The sequence below is a fragment of the Hylobates moloch genome, unplaced genomic scaffold, assembly GCF_009828535.3.
Source record: "Hylobates moloch isolate HMO894 unplaced genomic scaffold, HMol_V3 SCAFFOLD_6, whole genome shotgun sequence".
In the NCBI taxonomy this organism is placed as follows: Eukaryota; Metazoa; Chordata; class Mammalia; order Primates; family Hylobatidae; genus Hylobates; species Hylobates moloch.
Window position 1 is genome coordinate 123,827,781 of NW_026652281.1, and position 24,948 is coordinate 123,852,728.

A 24,948-nucleotide genomic window follows, 5' to 3' on the forward strand; every position below is an offset into this window, starting at 1 on the left:
AATAGATATACTTTTCTATGCATTTAAGGGCTTAGGGCTTTGTCTCCGCAGTGGAATTTACAAGGATGTTATGTTCTAGGTTTTAAATGCCACCAGAAGTGGCACTTGGGAAGTAAATTTCCCAGATGCCCACACTGCACAGTGGTCTCCTGGAACATCTGGAGAGAATAAAAGGGAAAAACACATTTATACCCTTTTAAGGAAGAGAAAATTAACTTCATGATGGCCGAAGGAAATGGTGATTTTCTTTGATGATTTCTACCAACCACAGACCCTTCGTGCACCCATGGCCTTTACACCAAGAATCTTCCCCACACAGGCTTCAGCTGTGGCTATTCAAATCAGGGCTAGGGGCTGTGATGAAGCAGGGTTAGGATGCTTGAAGCTCAGACACGGAAAATGGAGGAACAGAGCACAAAGAAATCATTGGGAAAACTCCACCAGTCGATAATTCAAGGAAGGAACTGAAGAATGCTCCAGCTTGGCCTGTGCTCCTTCTTTTTTTGTGAGCCCAACACATCCTTCTGGAAGAGCATGCCTTATTTCAACCCCAGGAGAAGGGTGCTGAGAAAACAAGGTCATAAGGGCAGAGAAGTGAGGGCAATTTGTACTCCGTATTTCTAATCAGAGAAAATGCACAGGCACCAGGAACTCAGATCACAGATAATTGCTGAAGGAATGCCAGCCTGCCAAGTCTTTCTTCCATGCTGGTTACCCCCGGAGGAACATGGACAGGTAAATTACCTATGATTGGATTTATTAGGGCTATTTTTAGAAAAATGTCAGAGGTTAATTCCCCCACAATTATTCCCCTGCAGGGCTCCAACAATTGCTACCAAGAGTGCAAATGAGTTAAAAAAAAAAAAAAAAAAAAAAAGAGGCAGGGGAATTATGACTATGGCCTTTGACAGGAACATTCTGAAGATAATGTCTAGGTAAGGAGAAACAGTGAGGTGGAAAACTAAGGCAATTACCCCTGAGTAATTCTGATCTCAAATCTTACTTTTATATCATTATTTCAGGATTTTCTTTGTATGCCTGATTTGTTCAGGTAAGTAGTGTAAAATTCTCCAATTCACATATAACTGTTCTTTTCCATGTATGAAAAGGCTCCTTATGGTCATTCATTGTGCAGAAGTTAACAAAAATAAGGCATAAACCTTGGTCACTTTCAAGCTAGACACATTTAAAAGAACAATTCTTGATTTCTTGTTTTGACTTCTTAGATGATTGACCTCATAGATAGCAAATTCAAAGCCCTACAGGGCCACAAAGTAACATAGGTGAACTGGAAAGACTATGTATGTCTCCTTTAACGGGGCAAGTGCCTATTCAGCTTAAGCTGATTGGGGCCGTGATTGCCTGTATTGCCATGTATTGCCTGATGTTCTCATTGTTTAAATATATATAGGAAGCTGGAAATCAAGACTTTTATGCAAAAATCTCTTAGTTTATACGTTGGCAAGTATTTTTTTCAATGCCATGAGAATGAAAAAGTTAATCATATCTTGGGCTGAATATGGTTTGTGGGTTATCAGTTTATGACTTCTGGCGTACAGAGTCTTCACTTGGAATAGGCTATGTCATTCTAATACTGATGCTTTTAACTAGAAATCTAGTTCATTTTCTCAAGAAGACTCCTCCAGTGAATACTATCTTAAGGAAACACAAAATAAGCAATATGGTTACTAAGTTCCAGATGTAAGTTTAGAAGGTCCATTTATGTAACCAATGCCCATGAATTGAGAAGAAAGTCCAGCCAGTGAGAAAGCCAGACACCTCAAGTGAGTTATTTGACTACTTTCCTTTGTTATAGTTTGCCCATCTTAGCAAACTACTCCCATGTTTAGAGGAGAGAAGGCATCTACTTAACATTTGCAGTTGCTTCTGATTGCCCTGCTTGAAAGTACCAGTACTAAGTTATACTTCTAACATTAACCACTGCTTCTGGCTTTTCAATGAGTGGTTAGCAAAGGGTTATTCATGGGGCTTCCAATTTGGGTACAGCCTAAAGCGGGCATGGCTATGGCTTTTCACTTTTTGTCTTTGGTCAGGTACAAAGGCTGGTCCAGTTCAAGGCTCTTGAACTGCTCAAATACAAACATTTCTCAGAAAGAAAGAGTAGCAGGAAATAATGAGAGGGTGGTGGGAGTCAGGCCTGAGGTTTACAATGCCCGACTCTTGTCTTAGAGCTACGTTCTAAAGTTCTGCTTACATGCAGTCTATGCCCTTTCACTGGACAGTGATTAATGCAGAACACTAGAGTTCTGGGTGGGCTGCAAGGGCCTTACAATGAGAACTAAAGATGGGGCTTTCCTTTTGGTGAAGTTGGGTATCAGTAGAGAGTTAAGTAGCTTTTCCTAATGTGAGCTCTTGGCTCAGTTGCCAAGACAATATTACTCCAAGGGCAACAACATTTGCTTTCCCAGGGGATGACACATGTATTTTCCTTAGTCCTAGACTCTGAAAATGTCTTTACTCTAAGACCCATGCAAGTCAAAACAAGGCGGGATCCAAGTGGAAGTCAAAGTCACATGATTTAGGCCAGTATTATTAGAATTCTGCATTATGGAATATTAGACATGGTCCCAGGTAATACAAATATTTCATTTGTTTTCCAGGTGTTATTATTTTGCAATGCTATGTCTCCCTCAAGAACCTTGTAAGAGAAAGGGTGATTTGCATGGCAGGATTCTGAAATTCCTTAGTCCTCTTGCAGAGACCTTACCTTTATTTTAATTCTACTAGCCAGCTGCTCTGTACATGAACCTGTTTATATCATGCTATTGTCTACTTCCCTTCAGAGAATAAGCCATTGGCAGCTCAAGTTAATACTTGTTTTGAACTTTCATGTTTCCTGACTCATTTATCATTGCTAAGCCAGTAGGTGTAACTGGAATACTTTACTGCCCCATCCATCTCTGCATATCTTTATCTATGACTGTTTAATAATTGATGCAAAACTCACGAACCACTGTACATTTCAATTTCAAGACACTGAAACTTCTGATACAAATACTCTAGTGTTTGCAGCGTGCTCTTTGGTAAGGCAGTTTAAACTGGAAAATATACTGCTCAAGACAAAATAATTTTGTGATATGGAAAGAGGATGTAGTAATAAGGTAGCAAGTTTAGAGATAATAACGTCATTTGAAATCATGATCAACAGAAATCAATTCATCAAGTTCAACATGGCTTTCACCTTTAAATTATAAGTTTATATGACAATCCCACATTTCATTAAATGCTCAGCCTAATCATGCTGTTGATCAAGAAACTACAAACTTGAGCATTTTTCCTCTGTTGTATATAGATGTGGATAAAGTACACATTGACTAAAAACAAAAGCCAGAAACAGCTAGAAAAGTCAAATGTAGTTAAAATGATTTTTAAAGGAAACCCTGGGTAGTGTGAAGTTTGCCTTGCTCCAAATCTATTTGTGCTGATTTAATTTCCACAAGATGGTGGCCTGGTAACCCCATTTCTAGCTCAACAGGCACTATTAAGGCTGAGTTGATTATTTTTTTTTTAAATCAATCTCAGCATCCTACAAAAGTTCTGGACTGGTAATTTCATACATAAAGTATTATTTACCTGAATAATAGATATTGACTTAACAATGATACGCATGTGAGGCTAATGATTGTGAGGCTTACGGAAACAGAGGAATCTCCTAGTTCATCCCTAGTCTCTTGCAGTATCACGCTAGGCTGGAGTCTATGCAATGCCAAAGAATTGAGTTGAGGCAGGCACCTGGATTATTAGGTGATATACAGCTCACATAGCAGGGTGACTGTTTTGATAAAATGGAGACTCAGTTTAGACTTAGGATCTAAACTCAAAGTCTACAGATGGAATATCTTACTGACCAGGTCACTAGCACTGACCTCTCAACATCAATCATAGAGATGGAAATGCAAGGGTAATGCAATTTAGCTTTCAGAGCCCATTAAATGTTTTATCTTTCATCTAAGAAACATTTGGTAGATAATATCATAAAGTCATTTACCCTACTTGCATCAGCTGACTAGTTCTGCCCACTCAATACTTAGCTTTATTTCTGATGACTGGATTGGGTTTTGGTAGTTTTCTCCTTCAGCTAAGATAAGAACGGAAAATATATTTCATAGTGAATGACAATGGTGAAATGATCATAGCTACCAGGTTTGTGTTGAGAAGGTTTTGCGGGGTCACTTCTAGGCTGGGGTGCCATGATTAATGGGTAATGAATCTGGGTGGGTGGTGGGGGAGGTAGGATGTGTATCATTTGTCATCCCAGCACAGAGGCTTCTAGCTAGACTGGCAATGACTACTTTGTGGATCATTAAACAAACAGGATTCTTAGGCGTCCTGATGGGAATTACAGTTGTTCCTCCCATCCATATAAAACTGTGGTCTCCTTCTTGGGTCCTGGTTCACAGTCCAAAGTCAGCATCCATTTTCTCTGATAAGGTTTACTTTGGTAAGTTTTGGTAACTGAAATAGTGCATTTGAGTAAATTTTCCACAAATAGGGGGTTGGGGAGGGGATAGGAAAAAAGTCTGGTTATGGCCAAACCCAAATACTCCTACTGGGATTATGCCAAGATGACCTTGTTGAAAGATGTTAATATGTCATAAAATTTAGAAAATAATCAGTCAATAAAACAGTTTATGTCAAATGATTGCAATTTTGTCAAAGCGTTTTCATTTCAGAATATATCTTTTCTTTCTTTTTTTTTTTTTTGGCAGAGGTAGCTGAGGTTTTATTTTGGACAGAAAAACAAAACAAAACAGAACAAAAAACCATTGAATTGTTTTGTAGCTGGAGGCATGGGCAAGGGGCGGGGGTCCCCAGGCAGTTAACTCCACCGCGGGTGGGCTGAGGGCTAGGGCTGAGCCTCAGGTAAGTCTCCTGTTCCCTGTGCTTCCTTGCACAGCAGCCTCCCTCCTGGGCTCTGGGGCAGCCGCAGGAGGGGCAGGCTGGGAGGGGCTGCCGCAGCTGTTCACTTGGGCAGGAAGAGGACACCAGCTTCCCATCTCGGGTCTCGATCTTCTTCACAACCATGGCCCTGGTGGAGCTGGTGCGGCTGAAGGGGCTGGAGCCTGCACTAGAGCAGGGGCTGGAGCCCAGGAGGTAGCTGAGGCCAGAGCTTGTGAGGCCCCCATAGGCCAAGCTCACACAACCTGCATAGCCGCTGGTGGTCTTCGTATGGATACTCATGTTCTGCATCTTCCAGCAGCTTCCTGTAGGTGGCGATCTCGATGTCCAGGGCCAGCTTGATGTTCATCAGCTTCTGGTAGGCACGCAGCTGCCGCGCCATGTCCTACTTGGCCTGCTGAAGGGCGGCCTCCAGCTCCGACAGCTTAGCGTTGGCATCCTTAATGGCCAGCTGCCTGCGCTGTTCGGCATCCGCGATGCCGGCCTCCAGGGAAATCCTCCAGCCTTTGAGGCCCTTAGTCTCAGCCTGGAGCCAGCTGACGTTCCGGTTCATCTCAGAGATCTCAGTCTTTGTAAGACGCAGGTCATCCCAGCCAGCGTCTGCAGCTCCTCATACTTAATCTGATGTATGCTCTCGGCCTCCACCCGGCTGCAGTTGGCGATCTCCTCGTAGTGTACCCTGACTTCAGCGATGATGCTGTCCGTGTCCAGGGAGCGGCTGTTGTCAATGGACAGCACCACAGACGTGTCCGAGATCTGGGACTGCAGCTCCCGGATCTCCTCTTCATATAGCTGCCTGAGGAAGTTGATCTCGTCAGCCCTTCCAGGCAAGACTCCAGCTCTACCTCGTTAATGTAAGCTTCATCCACATCCTTCTTGATGAGGACAAATTCATTCTCCATCTCTGTACGCTTATTGATCTCATCCTCATGCTTGTTCTTGAAGTCCTCCACCAGCCCCTGCGTGTTGCCAAGCTCCGCCTCCAGCTTCAGCTTCTCCTGGCCCAGAGTCTCCAGCTGCCGCCTAAGGCTGTTGATGTAGCTCTCGAACATGTTGTCCATGTTGCTCCCAGCTGTCTTCTGCTGCTGCAGGAAGCTCCACTTGGTCTCCGGCATCTTGTTCTGCTGCTCCAGGAACCGTACCTTGTCGACGAAGGAGGCAAACTTGTTGTTGAGGGTCTTGATCTGCTCCTTCTCCTGGGTGGGCACAGCAGGGATGTTGGGGTTCACCTCCAGGTTAAGGGGGCTCAGCAGGCTCTGGTTGACCGGGACGGCAGTGAGGCCTCCCATGCCACTGGCCCCACCATAGTCCACCCCGGAAGCTGCTGCTGCCCACTCGGGAGAAGCTCAAGGAGCTGATGCGGACGCCAGGCCCACTCGTGTAGGAGCAGCTGCAGAAGGGCCGGGTGCCAGAGGTAGACACCTTGTAGGACTTCTGCACCCTGATGGACATGGTGGAGGCACGAGTGGAGGCAGGCGGGCTGAACCAGGCGGAGATTCCAGAAGGAGCGGAGAAGCTGCTTCTTGGTAGAATATATCTTTTCTAACAGGTAAAGCAATATGTACACTTACAGAAACTCTGTTAATGACAAGGTGGCACTTAAAATATAAAACTAAGTTTCCTTTACAATCTGACTCTCCTACAAGTAATTGTTAATGACTACACATACCCACACACTCTGTCTATATAGACAAAAGTTTATTAGGGAGAATCCAAAATGGTACTGTTTTGGTGTAGGACGTACATAATTTATTTTCTTAAGGTCTTTTTCTAAATCTTCAGTATTTTCTATTTTTTGCCATAACCATAAACACTTGAACACTTTTTAACTTGTAAACAATTTTAATTTGTTTTCAAACTGAATGAAAGATTTTAGTACTTAGCAGCTTTAAAACTTTTTAAAAATTTAAAATTTATATATAGGCTGGGCACGGTGGCTCACGCCTGTAATCTCAGCACTTTGGGAGGCTGAGGCAGGTGGATCGCTTGAGCTCAGGAGTTCGAGACCAGGCTGGGTAGCATGGTGAAACACCATTTCTACCAAAAATAAAAAAGTTAGCTCGGCATGGTGGTGTATGTCTGTGGTCCCAGCTACTTGGGAGGCTGAGGTGGGAGGATCGCTTGAGCCTGGGAGGCGGAGGTTGCAGTGAGCCGAGATCATGCCACTGCACTCACACCTGGGCGACAGAGCCAGACTTGGTCTCGAAAAAAAAAAAAACTCTATATCTGTATATCTATATATCTATATATGTATGTGTGTGTATCTATGTATGTCTGTGTGTGTGTGTGTATGTGTGTAAAATTCATTTTTTGTGGCATCCGGTTCTACAGATTTTGACAAATGCATAGAGATATGTATCTATAACCACTATCATGATAAAGAACAATTCCATTAACCCCAGAAAGTTCCTTCATACTGCTCTTTTTAGTGGACAATTCTTCCAAAAGAAGTAAAATCATAGGAATAAAATGAACTGATAGATATAAGAGCTTGTAAGAGTTAAAAATGCTGTGTAGATACGAGGTTTAACACTACTGGTCTCTATTGATATGACTCAACTTGATTTGGCACCAATAATTATTTTCTCAGTACACAGAGTCAAAGATTTTTTTTTAATCTTTCTGTCTAGATGTTATTACTATTTGGGATTCTGTTTGAGTGGTATGGAGTTAAAAAAATTCATCAATACACTTTTGCCAACCTGCACCCAAACTAGGTTATCCATGAAGTATTCTATCTTTTCATGTATGTCCTTGTCTTTAAATGGAACTATGTTTGAGTTCCTGATTCAGTAGCATCACCTTCTTAACTTGACACTGCTTCTCACACTCATTTAGTTTGGTACTAAAGACAGAAGTAGTAAATACACAGTTCTGATTACACATGCCACATGCTTGCTATCCTTGACCTACTGTGTGTAATACATACTTTCTGTTTGATCCAGAATTGTTTCTTCTGTCATCCAACCAGTGTCTGGTATTTGGATACTGAATCTTTTTCCTTTCATTTAATTAATTCTGTGCATACTGGTTTTATCTTCAACCTGGTGCTGGATACCTCTCATATGAAAGAATACAGATAGAAGGGTCCAATAGCTCCAAGTCCCAAGCTCTTATCACAATGGCTGTTTCCTACTTAACCATAAGTGCATTATTTAAAAATGGGCACTACTTAAATGTCAGTCTGACCCTGTAGATCAAGCCCATTAATGGCAGTTGATGTGTCATGGCAGATACTCTTGGTTGGCTACTCCTACTCAGTGTCTTTCTTCCTTGCCTGCCTCCTACTGTCCCACTGTAGAGGCTGGAAAACCCACATACTTGCTTTTTAGTCTCCCTTGTGGCTAGGGGTAATTGTGTGATCCAGATCTGGCCAATGAGGCATATAGGAAAGTCTCCTGGGGAAGCAGGAGGGGGACAGAGATTCTGGGAAAGAGTTTTCTTCCCTGAATAAAAGGAAGTAAGTGACGGGAGGCCTTCTGACCGGACTCTTCCTTGCTTCCTGCCTTTGTTTGTAATTAAATGTGTTCATAATATGTGGGGCTGTGGCAGCCATCATGTGACCATGAGGTAATAAGCCTATGGACTTTAAAAGGCTAAGAAGCTGAGAATGACAGATGGGAGAATGAGACAATATCTTTGATGACATTGTTGAACAACTAAAACCTACCTTAAGACAGCCTATGTCTGAAATTGTTAAACCCTGTGGTTTAAGCTACTGTTAGTAAGTTTTCTGTTATATTCATCTAAATTCATGCTACTATACATGTCTTTCCACCTTTGTTTTCCTTATAGCACTTTGCACAGGGCCAGGTTATTAATGCGTGTTGAGTTGGAAACTCCCTTGTCTTACAACATCTTTGCACAAATTCTCACATGCACATTTCCATTTCACTCTACCACACAACCAATTTTCCTTCCTACTTCCTTGATTCCCGGTATTAAGATGATTTATGTTTTTCCTCCTTCCCCTGCTGTGGAGATGGTGTATTATTTTTCAACCATTCAAATATGAAAGCAGCATACTGGGATAGAATGCCAACCCCAATTTATTCATGGTGTTCCTTTGAAAATTACGACTTCAGAGATACCTAGCCACACCCTCCTTAGGAGCCAAGCTTTCCCTGCTAATATGCAGGAAGCCCACCATGCTTGCTGAGCTGTGAAAATCCAGATGGTGAGAAGCAGGTGAGTAATGAATGCCATGCTGTTCCCATTAAAATGCACACAGCTTCCCCAGGCTGACCAAATCTCCAACACTAAACAGGTTTGAATCAACCCAAGGACATGTGGGTTGATAAAGATTGCCTTTTATTCAAAACAAGTTCCTGCAACATAGAAGCCTAGAAGATAAAATTTTCCCATAGTTGGAACAAAATTCACCTAAAGGGTAAAGGAGTCTTAAAAATTATAAGTCTCTGAGTACAGAAAAATACAGTGGGAAATTGATAGCAGTTCAGACTTGTCTACACACCTGTGTGGTTTACAGTGGAATCTGCTGTCAAGGTGTTTACCATCTGTCACCCAATCTTTCAAAAAGCAGAGGAGTAATTAACTGCTCAGGCAATACAAACTCTGTCAATCATTCAGATCTATTATCCATTCAACATGGGACATCTATGGCTGACCCCAAAGTCAGCAGGACTCCAGGTCCAAAATGACAAAGCTCTCACATCTGTGGGGAAATGGGAGTTCTTGGGCAGGCCTCGTGCTACCTGCTACCCAAACACACATATTATGGCATCTGGCACATGTTTGGTCAGAAATTTTGCTTTGCCAGATGCTCTGAAGTCAGTAAGACATGGTATCCACTTTGTGGAGACTAAAATTCCCCATATTTGGGGGCTGGCTCAGGTATCACTTCCTTAAGAAGCCCTGTGTGACTTCTTTTAAGCCCAAGACAGCTCCCTTTATTATGCAGCCTCATTGCTCCCCATACTTTGCCTTTATAAGTTATCACCACTAATCATTAGCATTTATCACAATGATATTAGAATCATTTAAATGCCTGTTTCAGTCTCTTCATTGTAAACTTCACAAGGAACTTGTTCACCACTAAACCCTCAGTGCCTAGCCGAGTCTCTTAGTATATAACAGATGTTTCTCAATCTTTTTTTTTCTATACTCACAAGTCATCAAGCAATTCATCTTTTTTCTTTAATGGATCACTGAATGAGCATTGAAGAGAGCCAATACCAAAGTAGACCAACATATAGAGAATGGATAACCCTAAACAAAGTACCAATAATCAAAATATGTATCCTGGGTAGATGTAAACATTTACTTAAGATGTGAAGCAAGAAAAGGTTCTCATTTGGAATAGTGAGTGTTTGATGATTTTAGAATGAGATACATTGCTCAATAAAGAATAGGTCTTGTCCTAAAAAGCCTTTGCAGCATTGGCAGGGATTCAGGGTCCTATGAATAACAGGAAGAGAAAGCAGATGGGTTGGGGAAGAAAGGATGTCCAGGTAGGGTGCTACTTGGGAGAGGGCATGGAGGTGGTAATAAGAAAGCCAAAGTGGATGAGCAAATACATCTGAGATGAAAGGACTCGATTTAATGAACACCTATTATGTGCATGTCACTGGGCTGGGTACCAGGGATATAGTAATAAATAAACACAACTGGTACTTGCCCTTGTGAAACTCTCAGTTTAGAGGACTGGGAGGTAATGGGAGATTGGGATACAATTACAATGTTGGGGAAAGGTTGTTCAAAGATTCTGATCATAGAGATTTTTAAGTCAAAGAATTTTTTTTTTCCTAGAGGGAAGTAGAAGTCCTTATCAGAACTCAGGGAAACACATCTCAGCCATATCCTTGCATGCAATAAATCTCTTTTATTTCTTTAAAGGACAAATTCAACACTAAATACAATGCATATTTTTGTTAAACTGTAGGTGGGCCTAAAGAAGTAAATGAAGAATATGATAGGCAAGGATTTGATTTTTTCCTCCTAAAACATGAGGTCCCGATGTCAAACAAAATAAGTATGTTGCTAATAGTTCACAAGCTATTATTATGTTATGATGGTTTTTCAATGGTCTTAGCAAATAAAATGGAAAGTATTAGAAACAAGCGTGCCAATTATAATACTATGAATCACTTAGTATTTTTTCTCTTTCTCCCTCCTTCTAATTTCTGGCTAGGAGTTGTGGTATTTTGAAGAATATTATGAAGTATGCTCTCTTTTGGATAATATGCATATTTTAAAGCATTGAATGCAATACTGTACACACAGTAGGTAAGAGTAAAATACAGAATGAATAAACTAGCGTTGATTTTCATCAGCAGCAGGACCCAATCTTTAATAAATATTCATCAGGATAAAGGCTTAGTAAATAGTAAATACTTACTGCTTTTATCTATCCACTGAAAATCGGATATTTAGAAAATCTATTATATTTGACTTCATGGTCATGTAGCAGTTTAGATAACAATGAATAATATTAAAACTAGAAAAGTCAGGAAAGATTTAATCTTAATAGGACATGAGGCTGATCTGGTTGCAATATCTGTCACCCCATTGATTGCCAGGGTTGATTTGGCTGATCTGGATGGCTAGGCGGGTGTCTCCTTCCTCCCTCACCACTCCGTATGCATCCCTCCCAGAGCTGCACAATGAGTTGAAGAGCACGACCATCCCCAAGAGAGGAGGACTGGTCTTCGGTCAAGGGTATATGAGTAGCTGCGTTCCCCTGCTAGAATCTCCAAACAACGTCTCAAGATTTAGGGTTAATCAATTCATTCATTGACCCATTTATTCACTCAACAAATGTACATTGAACACACCAACTATGTGTCAAGTACTATTCCAGATATTAAAGAAATGTCAATTAAAAATAGATAAGATATCTGTCCTCATGCATCTTACATTCTAGTTGTGGAGAAAAGATAATCATCAATGAACATACTAAATTACATTGTATGTTATGTACTAAGGAAAACAAATAGAGCTGAGTAAGATGAACAGGACTGGCTTTGCAGGGAGGCTGCAATTTCAATAGCGTAGTTGTGACAGACTTCATGGGGGAGACTTGAAGGAGTGGAGGCATTCACGATGCAGGTATCTGTAGGAAGAGTGTTCCAAAGAGATGAAACTGACAGTGGAAAGACCCTAAGAGGGAAACGAACATGTGTTAAGGGATCAGTGTGCCTAGAGCAGAACAAACAAGGGGCAAATAGGTAGGAGAAATGAGAGGTTCAGATGGTATAGAGTCTTGTATAACACAGCAAGGACTCTTTTACTAAAAGTGAAATGGGCACAACAATGTGAACGTATTTGATGCCACCAAACTGTATACTGAAAAATAGTTAAAATGGTAAGGTTTATGTTATGTACATTTTACCACAATAAAAAAGTGAAAGGGATAGCTGTTGGAAGGATACTAAATAGACAAGTGATGTGCTTTTACAAGACTCAATTTGGCTACAGTGTTGATAACAGACCGTAGAGGGCTGAGGTAGAATTGGGGAGTGTATTGAGATAATAAAGGCGAGATAAACCATGGTGTAGGCTGTGGAGGTGAAGAGAACTGGCCATTTTCTGGATGATATTGAAAGTTGACCTGTGAGGATTTGCTGATGGATTGATTATAGGGTTTGAAAAAATATAAGAATCAAGGATGATCCCAAAGTTTTTGGTCTCAGCAACTGGCATGTTAGAGTTGCCATCACTGAGAATTTTGTGAGTAAAGCAGGCTTTTTGGGGACCAGATGTTCAGTTTTATGCATGTGAAATGTGAGAGGTTTATAAATACAGAAGTTGAGGAGATAACTGGAAATAAGAATTTGGAGTTCAGGAGAGGGGATTGAGCTGGTGATATAAATTTGGGAGTTATTAGCATTCAGATAGTGTTTAAAGCAACAAGACCAGATGAGGTCTTGGGGAGTGAGTGCATTAAAATAAATGAAGAGGACCAAGAGCTGAACAGTAGGGCACTCCAGCATTGAAAAAGTTGGGGGGAGAAGAAGAAAATCCAGGGAAAAAAACAAAGGGAATGACCAGTGAGATAATAGGAAAATCAAAGAAACGTAATGTCCTGGAAACCAAGTGAAGTTCAGACGAGTGACCAACCATGTCACATACTGCTCATAGGCAAGCTAAAAGTTTAGAGTAAAACTTTGAGCTTAGTACTGTGGAGCTCACTTTTAACTTTGAGTAATGTATAGTTTCTATGGGATGGTGGCCATAAAACTTAATTGGAGTAGGTTTCAGAGAGAATGGGAGGAGAGGAATTGGAGATGGTGACTATGTACAACTCCTTTAAGAGTAGCAAAGAAATGAGGTGAAAGATGGTAAGGAAAGTGGGATCAAGAGAGTACTTTCACAATGTCATAGAAATAACAGCATGTTTATAAGCTGATGGGAAAGCTCCAACCACCAGGAAAAAAATAATGATGAAGAAGAAAGAAGGTGGAATTGCTGAATGAATAAAAAAATAAATGTGTAGATGAACAGGCCAGGAATGAGGACTGGTCACCACTAACATTTGAAATAAAATCTGTACAGGTTCAAACCCTACCCATAGCCAAAATCTGGATAGTAAGAAAAATGCTATTGAAATCTTCTCTTCATATAAGGTTTAACAAGATTCTTAAAACATTTAATATTGCAAGAATTTCTCTCATATATCAGCATTTCAGAGATCCATGTGATTGCTATGAATAAAAGACCTCTTGATTTTTTTAGTTTCTTCCTCCTTACCTTCTCTCCCTCTCTCCTGACCTCACGCCTCTTCTCTCTTTTCTGCTTTCCACTCATCTCTCCCTCCCTTCCCTTCTCCTTTTGAAGCTGACAGCAGAAAGGACTCTGTTCTTTTAGCTACCTGCTGTCTGCCTACCAGGCAGAAGGCTGCTAACTCATATACACTTTAAAGTGATGAGAAATCTACTACAAGTTCACTTCCACATGGGTAGGCTGACCTCCTTTTGGCCTTCCTTAACTTTCACCAGTATCCTTAATATCTTATAGAAACAAGTCTGTCAGAGTGGGGAAAAAAAACCTACACTCTCATCCTTTCCCTGTGCAAGATTTACAGACACGTTGTAAATGGCCAGACCCAGGTGACGGTGCCAGGAACTTTCCAAGTGATTTGTAGATCTCCTTTCCAGGACATCAGTCTTTAATGGAAAACTCTTTTAGCTGCACATTCCTTTACTGCAGTATGACCACAGGAAGCGAATTGCAGCTGTCATAAAGAAGACTCACTGAAATTAACTAGCTATTGACTTGGCCTCAAGACATTACAGTCTAAGAGAAACACCAGCACTGCACAGTTTAGAAAAGCATAGTTTTTCTTTGAAATTACCATTTATTGAGTTGGCCTACTGCAAGCCAGGCATAGCATTCAACCCTCTATATACATACACTCTCTTCCTAAATCTATAGATCCATCGTCATATATTGGATACCGACTTTGGTCATGATCTGTGCTTTGTGTTTTACATTATATCACTTAATTGTCACTCAAACTCTATAAGTTTCAGTATCTTCCCCCATTTTTCAGATGGGAAAATGGTGGCTCAGACAGGATAAATAACTTGCTCATGTTTGGAAGACTAGTCATGGAACTGGGATTTAAACCCAATTGTAGTTCCAAAGCTTGCTTTGTGTTCAGAACCTGCCTTTTTGTGTGCTGCTTCTTTTCCCTGCACCTTCTATTATTTCTTGTTCCTATTCTCTTCTGTCTACTATCTCTTCTTTTTTCTATATAAATTCTTTTTTCATCTTTCACTCACAGTTATAGGTTTTACTTCTTAACACAGCAGAGTGTATCTTCTGGGCTCAATCTTCCCTTTTCCATCGTTGTCACACACTCCATCAAAATTTAACTCCTCAGACTCTCAAAGCAAATACAATCTTTGCTGACCAACTGTTCATGCCATTTCATTTATCTAATATATTCTTGTCATTAATTGTGCCTGCTGACATCTCATTCTTTGAGACAGCATGTCCCTCGTGGGCAGGATCTTCTGCATTGTTATAATCTGAGGACCTAGCATAGGGACTGGCATCTAGTAGGTTTGCAAAAAACACTTGTTTACTGACTGAATAAAAAAGTAAATACACAAATCCTTTAAGGCCAGCTCAAATGTCACCTATTCCATGAAGCTTTTCTAAGCTTCATTGATTGGAAAAAATTCCTTGTTCCTCACAACAACTGTAACTCTTTGTACTTTTACATGAGATCCGTGACATTGTCACTTACATGTGTACTTGTTCTATTTTCCTAACTGAAATGTATTTCATTAAGGGCAGAATTCCTATTTTACTCAATTTTGACTCTAATAAGTACAATTAATGTTTGAAGAATAAAAGAATGTAAAATCTGAACCTTTCTCTAATAATACAATTAAGCTCTTAACCTTTTTTAGGAGATCTCAGACATCTTTGAGGATCTAATAAAAGCTATAAATCCTTTCCCCATAAATATGCATGTACTTTTATTTGTGAAATTCTGCATCTTATTTTCATGGTGCTTCTGAACCTCTGGATCCCTAGTAGGATCCGAGACTATCACTCAATACTACGCTGCATTCAGACCTTTGCTTAAACAATTCTTCAATCTGGAAATTATCCTCTTAGAACTTACCCTGTTTCCCTTCCCTTCTAACACCCAGTTGAAAATTATTCTCTTCTAGAAACCAAGTAAGGATAGTTTACATTTAAAACTTCACTAACTTAGCTGGCATCTTCTTATCAGGCATGACTCATTTCTATTGGATTATGGTATGAATGTTGATAGATGGCTCGAATATACTTTGTGTATGTGTTATCTATTTAACTAGATTATAAGGTCCCTGAAAACAGAATAATATTTATTTCTTTAGTAGACAGCATCTTTTTCAGTACCTAGGATCTTATTCTGTGCATAGCAAACATGACATAAATGGTTCACAACTGGAGATTTAGGATTCTCATGGGGACAACTGACTTTGGGTTTGTGTAATGCACATGACAGCTCTCTGCTTAAAGTCACACATGTTCCATTTCTGCCTACAACTTATTATTATTATTTTCAATGGTTCATTGCTATAGGCTTATAGCCTGGGACACCTCTGAAATAAAACCAGTATTTGAAAAATCTAGTACCAAGGCCATTTTCAGAAATGCTTTCTCCAGGAATAGCAGATAGGAGAGGAGTAAAAATCAGATCACATTTCCATACCTCCAAGGACTCTATTTTTGGGGAACATTTCAAGTACTGATTCCAACAACCTAAGTTATTGCCTTTGGAGAATATGAAAAAGCTTCAAGCTTGAAAAAGTGCATAACTATTAAATGCATTGGCAGAATTCCTTTCTTTCCAACACACACTGTAGCAGGTTTCTAGCACTGATTGTGATGCGTTGTTTTCTGCAAAGTTCTTGGGGAATAAAAAATGATATATCAATATTTTATCAGGTAACAGAAGGAATCAAACCATTAAGCACTGAAGATATAGACTCAACACTGGCCACAATCTCAAATATACCTCCTGCTTTTTCAGTTGAACTTGTGTCAACAGTAAAATGTACTAGACACCATTTTGGGGAAGCTTTGGGGTAATACAAACTTTTGGTAAGTTATCACTAAGAAAAGTTTGTGAACAGGCACTTTCCTCCCTCTCAAATTATCCTCTGTCCTCCCTCCTTACCATTTTCTAGCCCTACTTTTGCTTTCAGGATCTCATAAATTTCCTGCTTTCCCCCTTACTTTGGGGAAACATGCTTTGCCTAAACTACTCCCCCGTCCTCCCTTTTCCTTAGCCAACATCTCTTCATTTTAAAAAATTTCAGCTTGAACAGCAGCACTTCCTGAGAGTGGACTTTTCTGACAACCTATTTTAAAGTCTTCACATTGTTCTTTATAGTACTCTATCCTTTTCCTTTAATGCTTCTACCAGAATTCATCATTATGTATATTATGTATGTGTTTGAGTGTTGTTAATGTCTGTCTCCCTTGTAAGACTACATAATTCACAAGAATTCATAATTCACAGGAATCACAGCTGATTTTTTTTTTAACCAATGGTATTCCTGGCCCCTAGCCCAATGTTTGACACATAGTAGACATGCAAGCAATGTTCAATGAAAGTATGGTTTTCTAATCCTATCTCTACAAAAAATACAAAGATTAGCCTGGCATGGTGGCACATGCCTGTAGTCTCAGCTACTCAGGAGGCTGAGGTGGGAAGATAGATTGAGCCCAGGAGGTTGAGGCTGCAGTGAGCTGTGATCGCACCACTGTACTCCAGCCTGGGTGACAGAGTGAGACCCCATCTTAAAAAAAAAAAAAAAGTATGGTTTTCTAGAATATTTATTAATTAATATTTGTAGCCTGATCATTTGGATTATATCCTCTAATGTTGTTCTTACACACACACGTACATTTGGTTTTCAGTTGAATTGAGCATAGCAGAACTATGGGATCACGAAAATTTGAAAACCAATAAAATCCACATTTGCTTCATCTAGTTAATAAGGTCTATGCTGAGCTAATCATATACAGGAAAACATATGCACTATAAAATGCACACACACCCTTCTGCTACTTAAATTCTAGCCCTTGTCTAATCCAGTCTCCACCCTTTCAATTTGCAGGAAGAAAGGCAATTGAACACCAAAGACTGGGTGGGAAGATTTTTATATGCCAAGAAGTCTGACCCATTGAACTATTTCAGTCACATACGCAGTTTGAATTGGATTGCCCGATCCCTGAGAAGGGATTTCTGGATTAGACAGTTCATTAGAGGCTGAGCCAGCTTCTAGGGCTTGTCGGTCTTTACTCTGCATGCCTGGAATTAGCAAAGTGACGCAGTGAAGGCTGCCTGAGTGACAGCTGCCAGTGAGTCACATGAAATAATGGCTGAAATAGCAGCTACTCAGAGGCAACAACCACACCTGCAGAACAGAATCTCAAGACGAAAATGAGATTTGCTGTCCATTGAAAACTATTTACTGAGCACCTTCTATGTCCCTGACCTAAGACTTTGTCTTGAGAAATAATTCTAAGAGTTGATCAATAGCAGTCTTGTAATCCCAGGTTAAATTATAGCTTCCACATTTACTAGCTGGCAAATCTTGGGTTTATTATTTAACCTCTTTCTCTGCCCCCTACTTATTTAATCTGCAAAATGGAGATGATGATATTATGTTGAGGATTATGTACATAAATATGCAAAGCACTTAGAATGGTACCTGACACACATAAGCACTAAATGTTAGGATAGTATTTTACCCAGAAGTAACATAATGAATGGTTAACAGAATGACTTTAGGTGTCAGAAAGATACCATTCATCTCTGTCATTGACAAGTGATGTGTCTTTGGGCCAGTTACTTGAGTTCTCTGAATCTCAGTTTCTTTATCTGTAAAATAAGAATAATATTGGTACCATTTTGGAGGGGAATTATGAGGATTAAATTAGATAAGGATGGGGAGGAGCTTAGCATGATGCCTTGCACATTGTAGCTCCTCAATATATATAATTTGTTGTTATTGTTCTCAGTGGATCACTCATCTGGATCCCAGATAAGGCAGAGCAAGGCTCCACAGCTCCACGTCATGGGACCAAATAGCCCAGAGGATACTAATTGGAGTGGATAGGTCATATCTGACAAGCAGATTTATTTTATTTGGACTAGTTTATTAACATTGCAGTATTAGCCCACACAAATGTTTCCAATATTTTGAATCAGTTTCTACCATCTAAAAAGGATAAAGTTTCATTTTAAACAATTGAGATTTTTCAGTTTCTTTAGAAAAATAAAGATAGGCAACATGGAGCTGGCATCCCATATGGGCATTCCTGGCTTGAGTGGGGAAGCAGCTGCTCCCTTTAGATGGGCATAGGTCTTGAATTTACTGTACCTCCTAACATTTCCTGGTGTACCCCCAGCCTTAGTGTCAAATGTCAGCTCCCATTTACCCTCCTGAGGTTTTCCTCTACCTCTCTGCTTTCATCTTTTATGCTACTTTGCCTCTGTAGGCATCTGAGTTAGCAGCTGCTGGTCTTTACTGTTGAGTGGTGTCCTCTGCAAACTGGTACCTCTCTACAGGGCTGCAAGCAAGGCAGCAACACCTTTATCCACACAGCCTTAGGTCATTTGTCAGCACTGCAAGTGCAAGTATGGAATGAAAAAACAGTCAAAACTACAAATGCAAGCGTGGAATGAAAAAACAGTCAAATCACAACTAAGGGCTGGCCTAACCAGTAAGCTGAGCACATCCTTGGAGGACCGCCTCTTACCCAGAAGTTGACTGCATGAATTCACTATTCACTCACACCGAATCTTCTCCAGTTTCATTTAGACTGAGGGTAGAGGATATGGGACAAAGGATAGGGGTGCTATACAACAATACTTTAAAACTTAGTTAATCTAAAATATATCTTATGGACCATTAGTTCCTTAAGATGCTGTTTCTTGGGGGGAAGATGTCGAATACTGTTGGGAAATAGCTCATACATTGTCCTTCATCTTGGGGATTTATCTGGGTAAATATTGAGTCGTCCCGTCAGAAAGAAGTTCACCCACAATTCATACATTAACAGATATTTACTAAGGACTTACAGATATTTATTAAGATTTTATTAAGGACTTGCCAGGCACTGTTCTTTCTGGTGTTGGAGATTCAGTATTGGCAGTCAATATTAAATCCGAATATTGACAGATTCAGTTCAGACAATCCTGAACTCAGGTAACTTATTCTAGTGTGGAGTAAAGAAGACTTCACTCTCTTTCCAAATTTATTTGACTATAGAATGCTACTGAAAAATATTGCTTTATACATAGTGCATAGCCCCTTGCAAATCCTATCTCTAGAGACTTTTCATGATAAAGGAATGATAGAGATTTTCACTTCTGTGAATACATAAGAGAATCAGACCACTCCAAAATGTTTTAGAGAAACAGATAATTTATTTTTTATTTCTTGAAAAGTCAATTAACCCACCAGGGCAGGCTTAATTTGGAAAGAACCACAGGCTCACCTGGGGACCCAGGCCTGGCAAAGGTTTCCGAGAATATCACATGAAGGGTTAACTTGACATTTACCTCCAAACTGGAGCTGTTTTTCTCTGCCTCTAATATGACCCAGTTGGAAATGTATTTGTTTTTCACTATTTAATCTTCTGCATCACCCACTGTTGATTAGATTTAATTAATTTATCTTTCTAATGAATTTAGAAACTTGCAGTTCTGTAGCAGGAAAATTTTCAGACAGCATCTGGCCACCAAATGGATTGATTACCTTGTCTGCAAAAGTCTTTCAAACATCTGGGGCCTGATTTTGTGAAACATCCAGAGGCTCTTTCAAAGGTAAGAAAACCCACACAGAAGAATCTTGAGGGGAGAAAGAGAGAAGGTGCTAGAAATAGGTAGGATTCTCTTTGATTTGCAAACCAGGATCCTGGCACTCTCCCAACATGAAATCACATTTTGCTGCTCATTGGCACAGTTTCAATGGCACCAAATAGACTGATCTGAATCTATTTTGTTCAACATCATCGGATTCCACCAGGCCCAAGCCAGGCTGCCGCCCTGTGAACTTCTTTGGCACTTCCTTCTGTGTGGAAGCTCCCAGTGATCATTAAAGCGAAACATTTACAGAAACATTTAGAGAGAAGCCCTTTGCTCTCGTTCACTCAACAAACGTTTATCAGGAGCCCACTGTGTACCTGGCACTGAGCCACGCATACCTCTTAAGTAGCTCTTGCAACAACCTTGCAGGATAGGTAGATACTGTTCTCCTATTCTCATGGATGGGACCAAGTAATAAGTAAAAATAACAATAATTATTAAGGTTAACAGGAACACTACTAATATAGGATGTAGAGATATGCATACCCACACAGCAGGCTCTGTGTGAAGAACTTTACATGCATTAACTCATTTAACCCTCACAATAAAACCATAAGGTAGATGTCATTATTACTACCCCCATTTTACAGATGAGGAAACTGAGTCACTGTAAGCTTATGTTAACCCAGCTAGCCTTTGGCAGAACCAGCCTTCTAACATGGGCAGTCTAACTTGAGAGCTTTTTGCTATAAACCACTCAACTTTACTACCTCCAGATACTATTTACTGAAGACCTGCTATATGTTAGGTACTATCTTACGGATTTTACAACATTAGATTTTAATGACATTTATGCCATATGCAGTGGATGCTATTATTCCCAGACAAGAAAACAAAAGCCTAGAAACATTAAGTAACTTGCTGAAGTCACAAAGAGAGTTAGTAAGACTTAGGCTAGGGCTTAACTCAGGTCTGCGGGGCTACAAAGGCCACTTTCTGCTTACTGAGTTATCTGCTGATGAATCAGAGAAAAAATGAGTGTTGAGAACTCAATAGCTTTCTTAAAGCTGCCCCAGGAAACAAACTAAAAGTCAGAAGAAGGCATAGCCTGGCTGCTTTGCACAGCCCAGCCCAGTCCAGAAAAGGGGAAGCTAAAAAATATGCTACAAAGAATAAGAAAACAGCTTCATCTAGCAGAAGTAGGTGAAAGATGTTAGAAATCGTATTGCCTGACTGGTTTTTCTGGCTCAAGTTCAAAGAGAAATGACTGACAAGCAAGTGGGTTGCCCACAGTATAAACAATAATAAAAAAGCCCGCAATGCTGAACATCTGAAATTTTTTGCAATGTTGCACAATCAGGTTAGTGCCTAATACATAGTATAAAACACAATTATATACAGTACCAGTGTTGAAGAAACCCAGTTTGACATGGTTCTTGTGACAGAATATAATTACTAAGTCTGGCCATTTCTTTTGATTAAAAAACTTATTTTCTTTGACTTCTCTCTTGTCTACTGCCACTACCTAAACATGAACAGGTCCTTGCTCCTCTTTGGGTCTTTGTATATGCCTTTCTCTGCCTGGAACCTGGCTAATCTCTATTCGTCCTCGATCCTCAGGTTGTCATCTCTTCCTCCAGGAAGTCTTCCTTGACTTTCCTATTCTGGGTTAGATGTCCATTTTAAACACAATGTATATTTCCTCCTATTATAGCATTTATTACACCGTAAGGTAACTGTTTATTTGTTGGCCTCCTCATTGAGAGAGCATATGTTGGTTACCACTGTATTCCCAGTGTATGGGTATGGTACATAATAAGTGTTCAATAAATATTTAATTGACTGGATGAATTGGAGTGAACCTCATAACATCCTCTTTGTTGGTCTCCCTGTTTGAAACCTCTCACCTCCACACTTTGTGCTACGTCCCATCAGTCATTCAGCTTTCCTTTAAACTTTCATAGTGTCATTTTAAAAAATCACTTCCCTTTGAACACTCACATAAAAGTCGGAATACTGATAATCTCTGGGCGAGGGAGAATTAAGTAAGAGTGGGCAAGAGAAAATCTTACGGAGTCCTAAGACTGTCCTATACCTTTATGTGGGTAATGGTGACATGGTTGTATACATGTACGAAAGTCAGTAAGCTGAATACAAAAGAATAATGCTCATTATTGTAAGTAATTAACGTCTCAGAATAAACACATGAATCCTTTGAAAGGTCACTTGTGTTGATAGGATAAAATCCAGACCTCCTTGCCCCAGTTTTCATTGTTCTTTACTGATTGGCCCAATGGTCGATGTACTTGTTCAAACTCACTTTTCTAAAACACATGTCCTGATCTTCTAACAGGTCCTGAAACCCTTCTCACTCATTCCCATCTCTGTGCTTAAAATCATGTTTCCTTACCCTAAATGTTCATTTCTCTTCCTCCCACCTTCCAAAAGCTCCTCCCCGTCTTGGAGGGCCAGGACAAATTCATCCACACAAACTCAACAATCCACAAATCTCATTAATCCCTTTTTTCTCTGAACCTTTGACTATTTTGTCTGTTTCATTCATTCGTGCCAACATTTCCTGAGGACTGTAAGTTCCTTGAAGGCAGGGATGTTATCTTATTTTCAATTTTTATATTTAGGACAGTGCCTGGTACAATGGTAGATTCTCAATATATATTTGTTGTGAATATACCAAGGTCCTACTTACATGTCCAGACCCTGGGCAGCTGTGAGTCTGTACAGAGATTAGAAAGGCAGGTTGTCTATGTCCTTTAGAATGAAAACATAGTGGTGTTGTTAAGCCCATGGACTTAGGATTCCCACATGATTTCAAATCCAGGTTTTGCAACTCACTGACTCTGTGATCCAGTGTATTCGATGGCCATCCGCAAAACTCAGTTTCCTCAGCTGTAAAATGGGGACTCTTTTTTTTTTTTTTTTTTTTTTTTTGAGACGGAGTCTCGCTCTGTCGCCCAGGCTGGAGTGCAGTGGCGCAATCTCGGCTCACTGCAAGCTCCGCCTCCCGGGTTCACGCCATTCTCCTGCCTCAGCCTCTCCGAATAGCTGGGACTACAGGCGCCCACCACCACGCCTGGCTAATTTTTTGTATTTTTTAGTAGAGACGGGGTTTCACCGTGGTCTCGATCTCCTGACCTCGTGATCCGCCCGCCTCGGCCTCCCAAAGTGCTGGGATTACAAGCGTGAGCCACCGCGCCCGGCCAAAATGGGGACTCTTAATAGGTTATTTTTTGAGGGTTACATGAGAATATAAACATTTATTTTATTAGTGAGCTTTTATTGAATTTGTTGCTTTGCTAAACAATACACAATTGCACCCAAATAAAAGCTCATGCCCTGGATGTTATAATGCAAAGAATTCAGCATAATGATCGACTCACAGGGAACACTGAACACATGGTAGCTATTCTTATCAGAGCTATTATAATCCAAATATATAGTTGCCGTGAGAAAAATCTATAAATTAGGAGGTAAAAATGTAGAAAGCAAGGAGAGTGGGCTCATTGTGAGATATATACATGTGCACACAAACACAGAGTGAATTTAATGTATAAGAAATTCCTTAGGGAAATTCCATCACATCCCATTAACACGGTCCCAGAGGCAGGAGCTGGGCTGATCTTGACATATTTAATATCTTTGAAAAAATTCTGAAATCATAATCATCTCAAAATGGTATACAAAAGCAAGTCTATCTGGGAGTTACATGCAAACACATATTACCTTAGTTCTAGCTTACATAATTCTTTAATCATCATAATTCCTAGTGCTTCTCTTAAAACTTTTGACCTTGATAGGATTATTGACAGTTAGGAAAGGGAGAACACTGCTCAATAGGGTTTTGACAGTTAGGAGGGGAGAACACTGAGGAACAAGTTCTCGGTGTGTTTTTACACACTCATTTAAAAGACAACAGTTTAATAATTCTAATGCATATATACTTCTATTCATGCGATCAATAATTCATAGAAATTCCTCAGCAGCATTTTTAGTGACAACAGAAAGGGTAAAATATTTCTTCTCTTCCCTTTGCCTTCCTTTCTTCACTTAGTCATGCCTGGAGCCTGGAGAGCACAGAATTTCAAGAAAACAGTTTCCATGGTGATTCTTCCTTTGAGTACCCGACTGTATTTTGCTCTTTCTGGAGTGAATTAATGCTTCTTATTGCTTTCATGCTAAATATATTGCAGATTAGATTTGATTTCCTCTGCAGTGATATAGTTTTATTGCGAAAATGGAAAGTAAAAACACAGCATGAAGAAACTATGTATTTCTGCCACTACACTATCAGAAGGCTGGAAAAAAACCCGTTTCAGAAAAAAATAACCAGCCATGGGAAATGGATGCAGGTATCTGGAAGCTAGGATATGCATGCATGCATCTAAATGTTGGAAAGCCTGCCTTAGGAGATAACGATCTTAATTCTTCTATACGTTGAAGGTGTTATAAGTTGACCATAAAACACTGAGTTACAAGACATACCGATTTTTAGTGTACTATCCTCTTCTCAGCACAGAAAATATACATCATATAGGACAAAGAAATCTTCAAACCCACAATATGGCACTTACTTTATATTTTATTAAGGAGAGCTTTGTTTCCTACTAAAGCTAAATAACTGGCCTTCTTTGACTTGTTAAAATAGTTATGTGACCTTCCTGATTCCCATAGTACCCTGCATTTCCTGACATAGAACTTATCACATGTACTTACTATCCACTATG

At 40.0% G+C, this 24,948-nt stretch overlaps 1 protein-coding gene and 1 pseudogene across 16 annotated transcripts in view; both read right to left on the reverse strand.

Annotated features, from left to right (window-relative positions):
* Nucleotides 1-24,948, reverse strand: part of PPP2R2B (protein phosphatase 2 regulatory subunit Bbeta) — a 503,044-nt gene that overhangs the window by 111,708 nt on the left and 366,388 nt on the right. The window lies entirely within an intron of this gene.
* Nucleotides 4,121-6,661, reverse strand: LOC116471674 (keratin, type II cytoskeletal 8-like; annotated as a pseudogene).